The following is a 9,417-nucleotide window of genomic DNA, read 5'->3' as shown; positions in this document are numbered from 1 at the left end:
GTTGTATTAATAGGTGGCTTGCAGTAATCATTCAGCACAAGATAAGTGGGGTCAATGTTGTCAGTTAAAATCTAGAATGACACATGGTCTTGCCCATCGGACACCCCCAAGATTGATAAAATCTAGAGAATTTATGGCATGTCTCCGTACGTGTCACTCCATCTTGAAAAATGATCATTGAATTTTTATTAGAATAGATGTAAATGGAGGCTGAACCATACCTATTTGATGGATGGTTGAAGCTGGCAAACCTGTGGGATATATCTTGCAAGTTTATTCAATAGTGAGATCAGTCGTCTGACGCGTTGAAATGTACCTTTGGACATTAAGAAGAAAAAGGATATTCCAGAGCATACATATAGTACCATCATTGAATTTTTATTGGTAAGATATGTTATTATGTATCTATTTATCATATAGTTTGGTGAAATGAATGTCATGTTATGTATTTTCATAGATTTACATATATATAATAAATTTGAGGTGGACCTTCATGTTAAACATCACTTCTATTATATCAAGTACAAGATCTGCACCCGTTACAAAGATTATCGACACCGTTTACATAGGTACTATCGTGATTTCGAAGATTCAGAAATGGCTCGACAACGACCCTATGGACAAATTAGACAGTATATTTGGAATATGTTGTGTGATAGATAGTAAACTAGTGAATGGAAGGTAAGTTGATTGCTAATAATTAGAAATAGTGATATATATATATATATATATACACATAAATTCTTGTTGTAGGCAAAGTCGGCGAGAAACTAAGTTAGTCGGAGTAAACTACCATTTAATGATCGCACTAGCTCAAAATCATTTTCCCATCGAGAAGACAAGGTACGAAGTTGTTGTTTGTGGTAGTATAATATATGTTTTGATTGTTATTATTATTGAATAACCTATTGTAATAGAAAAATGAAGATGGGACGTATTTGAGCCCTTTCGAATTTTTCTTCGCAACACACTACCATCCGTCAAAGGGTTGGACGGACAAAGTCGCTCGTATTGCATATGTAAGTACTCATTTTAATAACGTAAATTTAATGGTAATATTTATATCGAATTCTAACTTAATATATTTATTGTGGTAGGAAAAATGGTAGAGTTTGTTGAAAAAGCAAAGGAAGAAAACCAAGAATTGAGTGAGCAAGACGCTATGCAAACAGCGCTTGAAAAACGATCGTCCTACAAAAAAGGGATGGGGTACGGTCCAAAGCCACCAAGTCAGAAACATGCAGCAGGATACTCCCAGAAATATGTTCAGGCTTTGGAGGCTAGATTGACAAAAACGGAAGAGTTATTGCAAACTCAACGTCAAGAAACTCAGACGTTGTTTGATATGCAACAAGAATAATATGAAAGAAGGTTTGACAATATGGAAGAACTTTTTCGAAGATTTACTGAAGGAGGAGGAAGTTTATCATTGAACAAGGTAAGAAATAATTTAATTAATTTATTTTCATTGATACTTTGATGTGTTGATGTGTTGATTGGGGTGTATTGTTTTGATGTTGTTCTTGGAACTTATACTCTAATGTGTTGGATGTTGAGGATTTTAATACTCTGGTGTATTGATTGAGGTGGGTAATGTTTTTGCTTGAATTATTGTTGGGAGCTTGAGATCTTGATGTTGTAGTTTGAGGAGATGGAGTGTACGGGAGTGTATTGATGTTGGAGATTGAAGTTTGGGGTATGCATGTTTTTTTTTTTTTTTGTTGGGAGATGTTAAAATCTTGCTTTAAATGTTGTTGGAAGTTTGAGACTTTGATGTTGTAGTTTGAGGAGGGTGAAGTGTATGGATACAGTGTATTGACTTTGTTATGAATCTCAAGTTTATTACGTTAGAGATTGAATCATTAAATGACTATATGTTGTTGGAACTTTGAATATTAAAGTTAGTGCTTCTATTGTTAGTGTTTTTTTACGAAGGATTGTATTCATGTTAAAACATTGTTTTAATATTTTTGTTAGAGGTCTTTGATGCTATAGTTTGAATGGTGAAGTATGCATTGATGTTGGAGATTGGACGGTATTGAATCTATTTTTGCTTCAAATGTTGTTGGAAATTTGGGACTCTGATGTTGTAGTTTGGGGAAGGTGGAGTGTATGGATATGGTGTATTGACTTTGTTATGACTGTAAAGTTTACTGTTAGAGATTAAATTGTTGAATGACTATATGTTGTTGTTGGAATTTTCAATATAAAGTTAGTGCTTTATGTAGCAGAAATTACTTACCGCAAGTGTACAGGTCAAGCTTTAATAAAGTGGTAAGTCAAATACCGATTCGTCCTCTGGATTGGGTTTCTAGATCACTCAAGTACCACAGATACAATAGCTCAATTATATTTAGAGAATCAAAATCAAATTGGAGAATATAATCAAAGGAAATAAACATGCAATAAAAAAGATAAAAACAATGGGGAGAAAGGTTCTAGGGAATTGATTTCACTTATTGAATCTATGAACTGACTACTTAATTAATCAAGATTGAACGAATTATTAATTCTATAGGCTAAGAACTATCAAATCTCAACTGCCTCTCCTAATTGCAAGCTAATTCTCCCTACCAATTATGAAACCAATATCCCTATATAGTTTCTATAACAACTAAAGGCTTTATTGAACAAGTCTTTTAACGACCTCTAAAGAATTTCTAAATCTCCCGATCTTAAAACCCCTTTAGTTATGTATCCCAGTTCTAACTCTAAACCACCTCTCCTGAGCGTAAGATTTCAAGTCTAAAATCAATCAATCTATGGCCAGTAGATTCAAGGCATTAAGCGTAGAGAAGCATAAGTAGAACATTCATAAACATTCAATCAAGAAAATTAAACAATCAATACATAAAGTTCAATGGCTACATCAATCCCTAAGATAAGAGGTTTAGCTTCTCATATTCAATGGAAAACAATAAAATCACAATGAGAAGTCCATAACAAAACTAGAAAAACCAAGGGAAAGGAGAAGAAACTATGTTTCGTGTGTCAATCGTCCGTTCCCGAAGCGACCTCCACGATCCCGAGCCTTGAAAATTACTTTTCTAAGCTCTTAAATGGTCTCCTTGCCCTCCAAATTGGCGAAAAAGGCAAACTGCCAAAAAACCGCTCTCAAACTCCTCCCTCTCGACAGCTGCACAACCCTATTTTTATAAAAAGTTGTCGCGGCAGCACCATGGCGCTACACACAGGGCCATGGCGCTACACTATTCACAAAACACGAAATTTAAACTCCGGAGCGTCGCGGCGCTCTAGACCAGCGTCGTGGCATTATCTTCTCTGGTTTTTGGCTTCAAATCTTGTTGTTATTCTATCTTGGTCACTTTGATTCCAATTTTTCTCTCATTTTGACCCAAATAAGTCTCGTTTCCTCCCTATACTTTATTCTTGCAAAATATATCTTATGTGCTTAAATTTTTCATGAAGAAACGAAAACTAACAAATAATTTCAATATAAATCTCATAAAATGTAGCTCACAAAGTGTGCTATCACTTTATTGTTAGTGTTTTTTTTATGAAGGATTGTATTTTTAGTTTGCTAATAATGTTGCTCAAATGCAATTATTTGTGCAGGATTGAAAACATGATCTTCTGTTGATCGTGATGCTTGAAGATCTGAAAAAAAATATGTAACGATGATCTATATTACGTACGTTTTTCTTATGGTGAATATGTAAATTTCTTATTTATGTTGTGATAGGTACACATTATCTTTAATTTTGAAATTTAATGTGATTTTATTTCACTTCTATTATCATTGATTATATTTTTTGAAATTGCAGAAAGTAAGTAATATTGTAGAGATAAAAAATTTGAGCTTTTATTTGCTAGCAACGAAATAATGAAAGTGTCGCTATATTTAGTGATGAAATTGCATAACGTCACAATAAGAAAATAAAAGGACTAAATTAATGCATGAAACAAAAAAAAAAAATTAGCGACAAAAAGAATTACGTCGCTGTGGCGACGAAAACAAATACATCGCTGCAATGATAAAAACGTAGTTCATCGCTACAGCGACGAAAACACGGTTTTCCTTGCCAAATTTTGCGACGCACGCTATTTCGTCGCGGACGCCCACTAGCAACATTTATTCAGCGACAAAGCGCGCGATGTTTTACTTTTCATCGTTAAACGTGTTTAGCGGACGAAAATACTGCTTCAGCGACGAAAATATTTCGTCGCTGAATGTCTTTTTTTTGTAGTGTCATCTATTCATCGTTAACGTTCATCTGTTCACCGTTCATCGTATTTGTTCTGTTCATCGTTCACCGTATTTGTTCACTATATTTGTTTCCATCTTTGGTTATTTCTATTTCTAATTACGTTTTGTTTATTGATGTTTATTATATATTCTTTAACATTTTTTTAGTATCATTTTCAATAATTATTTTATTGTTTAAATCTTGTCTTTTTAGTATAACATTCTACAATTACTACTATAAAACTGGCCTTCCATGACAATTAAATTGTCATTAACTTAATTCTTGACAGTTAATAACTGTCATTGATTAAGGCATCACATAAATGGAAAACATGACAGTTTTTTTAAATTGTTATTAATGTATTTACAATGACTGTTATAATTTATCATGAATTGATTATCTACCACAATTTAAAAATGTCACAAATAACTCATCTGATGATAGTTTATAATTGTTATTAAATGAAGCAAAGATTTTGCTGTCCAGTCATTAAAAACGTAGTTGTGACCCTTTATAATTGCCACGACAACTATTTCAATGACATGACATTTAAGAAACATCACGAAAATATGTATAACAACAGTTTACCAATGTCACAGAACCTCTAATGATGACATTCGGTAAACGTCACGATAATGTATACAATGATAACTTAAAACTGTCATAGTATATTTAATAATGACATGTGTTAAATATCACGAAAATTGGTATAGTGACAATTTATATTTTTGAGTTAAATATCATCGATGATTTTCTTGTTTAATTTTTGTTTCATATTTGAATTTAATTAATATTTTTTTCCTTAGGTTTGTTAGTATAATTCTTTTGTGAAAATATTTGAATTAAGTAAGATTCTCAAAATATTGGCATTATTCATTAGTAAAAAACATAGGTCTGATTCTCCTATAAAAAAAAATGAAAAATGATATATCCGTTCTAAAATCATGTACGGATAATTTCGTACCTAAAAAAATTAGCGTTTGTCATTCTTCAAAATTGAGAGTTGTTTGACCATTCTCTGAAATAATTTATCTTAAATAACTATATCTATTATTACCCTTAAAATTGAGCGTACACATGTTTTTGGTTACATGACATAATACCGATTTAACTTTAGTACCACTGCAGTGCCATAACTTCTTCTATTTACTTTTTATCACATGGATGTTGTATTAAAAATAATGTAGGATCCATATTTCCTTCCATTTATGGTGTAAACAAATGGAATGCAATACTCCATGCATGGTACTAAATTCTTCTCATATGAGTCATATTTAAATTGCTGAGTCATTATCTTCCTCAATATTGAGAGAAGGGAAAGATTCCACTCTATGAAATTTTACGTAGAAATAATGAGGTTTTTACCCCATAAATGTTATGTCCTGAACGAAAGTATTTAAGACAGATAATGGAAGAGAGTTGACAAAATAGAATAAGTAGGGTACTAATAAATAAAATTTTAATGAAAATACTTAGGTCCAATGAGAACCTATACTTTACTTACCCATTAAATCTACGACAATTGAGCCAGAGAAATGCAAAAGTATATAATTTTTTTAATTCTTGAGCTGTCAATTTTTCAATGATTATTAGGTAAGTCCGTGCAAAGAGAATTTAAGTATTTTCTATTGTTTACTTGGAGGATACCTACTTCTTCTTTCTTTTCTTTTCTTTTTTTCCTTAGCAGTGGAGGATATCTACTTGACAGTTAATTAGCACCTAAATATTATTTTTAATCCTTATTTTAGTATTCATCTAAGGTCCCCTTTACCTATCCACAATCGTAATTAATGAATCGTAATGAAAATTTTGATTCCCTTTGATAGTCATGTTTACCAAATTTGTTATTAAATGGTGGGACTCACCTCAAACTTTGTAATCTCATTGCATAAAATTGTGTATTCTCATTACATTCCTACAACCTCATCAATTTCATTCTCATTCCTTGTGGACCCCACATAAATATTATAATTAATGTAACACTACTTTTATCCCTTCTCTTTCATCTATGGATTAGATCTATATAATTTTTAATTAGTTTTTTTTTTTATAATTTTATAACTTCTTTCCCATTTATACTCCAATTTGTATTAGTTGATGTAATTTTATTATATAATGTGATAAATTAATATTAATTAATATCAATAAATTTTTTAAATATATATTATTACTTTTATATTAGAATAATAATTATACTAAAGTTTGGTTGTTCTAATAAAAAGTATTTGATTGGATGTACTTTTGTTTTAATTATTAATTATGTATTAATATTAGATAAATTGTTATAATAAAAAATATTTACTGTGAATAAGATAGTAATAAATTAAATTAAAATTTATTATTATTGTAATTTAAAAAAGATTAGCACAATTTAAAAAAGAGAAAGGGGTATATTAGTAATGGTAATATATCTAATTTCGATTCCGATTTCTGACAGTTTTAGTAAACAACATCAATGAAATTCTGATTACGATTTCAAAAAATTTACAGTAAACAACATCAATGGAATAATATTACGATTCTAATTGATTTCATTACGATTGATTTTTCATTACGATTGCTTTCCATTATAATTGCGGATAAGTAAACGTGGTCTATGTCTTAATCAAGTGAGTCATCCCCCGCGATTATTCATGGTACAATTTGTCCAACTCTTCTTGTTTTTTAGCCATCCATTACGTTACCAAAAGTGGGGGCAGCGCTGTTCTTTAAAAAAAATTAATAATAATAATAAAATTACATATCATTGATACTCATTATTTAATATTTTATAACAAATTAGAAAAGAAAAAAAACGAACAAACTTATTTTTGTTGTTTTTTTAATATTTCTAAAAAAAATAGAAAAAAACAATAAGAAACAACAACGTTACCAAAACGGGCTCTAGAAGAAATTTTAAGGAGACAAAACAAAGGTAGTTGGTAACAAAATTTTAAATGCCCGTAATATTTCAATTTTATGAAACTATTGATGAAAATATCGATAAAATGTCAACGACAATAAATATTTTTGAAAAAAAAGTAAAAATAAAAAATTGATAGTAAATATTAAAATTAACAAATAAATATTTCACACTTAATTATTTCATACTAATGATATTATGTTGATATTTTTTTATATTTTGACGATTTTTTCTGGGATAATATGAAAATATTGATTTACCTTTTATATCGATATCCAACTCATAGACACCATGTCTATGAAAATTTAACACCGTGGTTGTTAATTGACTAAATATATGTTTTAATCTATATTATTTAAATCTTTTTTCAATTTACTCTCAATTGTTTAAAAAGTATCAATTTAATCTCTCATGTTTTAACATTTTTAAATTTAGTCTCTTGTTAATGTTTGATGGTAAATATTAAAATTAATCGACGATAAATTTACATGAAATAATATTTAGTGAATTAACGAAATTTTAAATGAGGAAAAAAAATCATCTTAAGAGAGAAATTTTTCTAATTCCTCCTTCAAGTTTCTAAGAAATTAGTCTAAATTTTGAGTTTTCTTCCCTTGATTAGTTTATTCCTCTACATTTCTACCAAATTAATAAGTATTATTCCACGTAAGTTTATTATAACAAATTTTAATATTTATCAATAACTAAATTAAAAAATGTTAAAACATAAGTCACGAACCTTTTTAAAACATATATTTAGCGTTGATATATGTCACACCGTATTTTTGTCCCTTGAAGCAAAATGTCACACCATGAGAGAAATTATTAAATATATTTTGAATCTATATCAAACGATTTTACAAGTCATACAGATTTTTAATCAACATTTAGCGAATCACATTGTGAAATCTACCTCATATCCAATAATTTTTGTTTGGTAATCTTTCACTTAGTGAAAGTATTGTATTATTTCCCTACTTTCGTTAATACAATTACAGAGTATTTATGAAGATATACTCTTAGCAGCTTGCTAACATAATACAAAACTGAATATTAACAGAAATAATAACTAACGGAAACAAACTAATTACATTAGTTAATATACTCTCGCAAACGAAAACATGCTAAGGCATGAGTTTGGATCGTAGAAAACAAAAATGATCAGCAGTGAGAGTCTTGGTGAAAATGTCGACAAGCTGAAAATTAGTAGAAACATGTTGAAGTATTAAATCTTTACGAACAACCTATTCGCATATAAAATGAAAATTCACTTCAGTATGTTACGTGTGACCGTAGAGGATGGGATTCCCAGCAAGTTGTATGGCAGACATGTTGTCACACCAGAGGCGAGGAGGTAGTTGGCTGAAAGTACAAAGATCACGAAGAAGCTGTCGTAACCGAAATAATTTTGTACCAGTCATTGCTAGAGAGTCATTGCTAGAGCACGGTCTTCAACCCCAGTGGAGCTTCAAGAAACATTTGACTGCTTTTTAGCATCCTAAGATATGGGGTTAGAACCCAAGAAGATTACAAAACCTGTAGACCGCCTGTCAACGGAACTCCCAGCCCAATCCGAGTAAAAGCAGTAAGACATAAAGGATTTTGACCACCCTTCTTAAATAGAAGACCACATGACAAAGTAACATTTATATATCGAAGCAACTGTTTTGCAGCAACCAAGGATGGAGAATGCATAGATTGGGACAACTTGCTCACGGCAAAAGCATTATCTTGCCGCATGAAAGTTAAGTACTGAAGACTCCTAAGACTCCCAACAATTGTACGAAAATATTTGACATCTTCACTAGAATATGGTGTAGACACAGTAGAAGAATCATGTAAGACAATTAGAGTAGTATAAGACTTTGAAGCAACCATGCCAAAACGTCAGAGAACATCTCTAGTATATTTGGTCTAGGAAATAGATATTCCAGCATGTGTTCGAGAAATCTCAAGCCCCAAAAAATACTTCAAACTATCAAGATCAGTCATATCAAACTTTATACGCAACTGAGATACCAAATCATTGATATAAGATGGATGACTACCAGCAAGGAAGATATCATCCACGTACAAAAGGATACAAGTAATGGACACATTATATCCTGCCTAATGACAAGGAGGAATTAGCAGTAGAGAGGCCACAAACCCAAGAGTCAAAAGATGAGATGTAAAACATTCAAACCATGCTTGTGAAAGGATTGAATCCCGCAGTGGGAGCGCGTGAACATTTGTGTTTCGATTTTGTTTTTGGGAAAAAATACTAAGAAAAGAGAATAGCAATACAAATAAGGAGAACCTACCTTT

The sequence above is a fragment of the Momordica charantia genome (genome assembly GCF_013281855.1).
Source record: "Momordica charantia cultivar OHB3-1 chromosome 8 unlocalized genomic scaffold, Mcharantia_2.0 BLBB01000008.1, whole genome shotgun sequence".
NCBI classification, from domain to species: domain Eukaryota; kingdom Viridiplantae; phylum Streptophyta; class Magnoliopsida; order Cucurbitales; family Cucurbitaceae; genus Momordica; species Momordica charantia.
The sequence above is the reverse complement of the archived record's forward strand: the minus strand, read 5'-3'. Positions refer to the sequence as shown.